We start from the raw sequence: 1,750 nt of genomic DNA on the forward strand, positions 1-1,750 counted from the left end.
TTTGTGCATCCGACGAGGCGCTAGATTTAAGTTCGTGTTTCCACCCTAGTGGTATTGGTCCTAGGGTGCTGAGGTTTCTTTTTTCTCGGAACCCAGCCCAATCAAGACAAGTAATATAAGGTTTACCTTATAATATTGGGTAGTTTTAAGGCTAGATAGGCAGTAACCACCAAGAGTGGATAGCGTGTGCTTTTTATAGGGCCTAGATTAGGGTAGTATGCGTGTGGATCCTGTTCCCATAGCTTTTTTTTTTTTTTTTTTTTTTTTTTTTTTTTTTGATAGATTGGCACTAGGAGAGCTTCCAAAGATGCCCAAAAGTCCACTTGTTTTATTTTGTCCCAGGCCTATTTTTGCCCATTACGTACATTATCTTGGAAGACGCCATCCATCCCTATTATCCCCGACCCTAATTTATTTTCCATACATGTCCCTAGTTCCTCCACTCCCCTTTAGGGAACGACCTGCTTGCTTTCACCCTTTCCCCCCGGGGGAAGAGGACCGGAAGACAGTGGGCGTTTCATATGACAGACCAGCCGTTAGGTAGGGAGGGTCCCCTTACTAACCCGCCCCCATAGGCATTTTGTTAATTTGTTTTCTTTTTATTTCTTTTTGGGTGTATTCTAGTTTGCCCCCCTCCCCATCATCTCACCCCCATTACAAAAAAAAAAAAAAAAAAAAAAAAAAAAAATTAAAACTCTTTAGTTTGTAGATATGTTTCCTTTTAATTTCTTGTATATAATGTTATATGTTCTTCTTTTATCACAGCGTGAATGTCGCCTGCCATCCCGTAAGCTGGGGAGCTGTTATTTTAAGTAGGTCCGGGTAAGAATGTTAGGCGAAACAGTGCGTGATAGAAACTCTAGTATAGGTTTTATAATAAAGTACTTGCTATCTTACGCAAGTCTAGCTAAGGACTAGAAAATACCCCTTTTTTCCCCCACTCCCCCTTACTGGCCTTTGTGCCTAAGCTTCTTCGTACCCCAAATGAGGCCTTGGCAGTAGATAATGCCAAGGCCGGGGACGAAGGGCTAAATATAATACTTACCTTACGTCAGGGTTACGGTGATCATTAAGGTCGTTCCCCCAGAGCGAGGCCCATCCATTGCACTGCGGTTGGGTTGACCTTTGCGATCGTCCCAAATGTGGACGACTCGGGCGTGCTATTTCTAAGTGTGGGGTCTGCGTTCGCGCTCACCCCGATAATACAATCAAAATCAGAAATCCTTTCCTACTTCTTCCAAGTACCTCTCACTCGTAGGTCTGTACTCCCTCCGCTTAATCACCTTTAATCTCTGTAATACCAAGAAATACGCCATTTCTCTCGACCAGTTTATTATCCACTTCAATTCCAACGTTCTGATTGTATCTAATTTGCATGTAAATGTAATCAACGTTTAATCGTGAGGAATTCGTCTAGCTGTCGTCTACAGCTACTGAAAGTGTCTTCTTTCGATATACAGTGTGGACATAAGCCCTGTTACAAAATTTCTGAACTATTTATTATGATAATATTAAAATAAATTTAATTGTCATTATATGATAATGTAATGTACGATTTCTTATTTTTTTTAGAAACAAAAGATGTTAATTTTTAAACAATGTCTGTTTAATTGGAGAGAAGATTAACCATAGAGCAACACGAGAATGACGTACGGCACAAGAAATATTCAAGTTGGGGAAAACAAAACTTAAAATCAACAAAATGTTTATAAAAAGGACGATTACTAATTACCTGGAAACTTCGTTGATC

At 40.0% G+C, this 1,750-nt stretch overlaps 1 non-coding gene across 1 annotated transcript; it reads left to right on the plus strand.

The window, feature by feature from the left end:
* The first annotated feature begins 1,037 nt into the window (after positions 1-1,037).
* LOC145271574 (U1 spliceosomal RNA) lies at positions 1,038-1,200 on the plus strand. The gene has a single exon (XR_013865983.1). It is a non-coding gene; the product is annotated as a U1 spliceosomal RNA (small nuclear RNA).
* Positions 1,201-1,750: the final 550 nt, after the last annotated feature.

Source organism: Euprymna scolopes, chromosome 46 (genome assembly GCF_053919585.1).
Source record: "Euprymna scolopes isolate OS-2025 chromosome 46, ASM5391958v1, whole genome shotgun sequence".
In the NCBI taxonomy this organism is placed as follows: Eukaryota; Metazoa; Mollusca; class Cephalopoda; order Sepiida; family Sepiolidae; genus Euprymna; species Euprymna scolopes.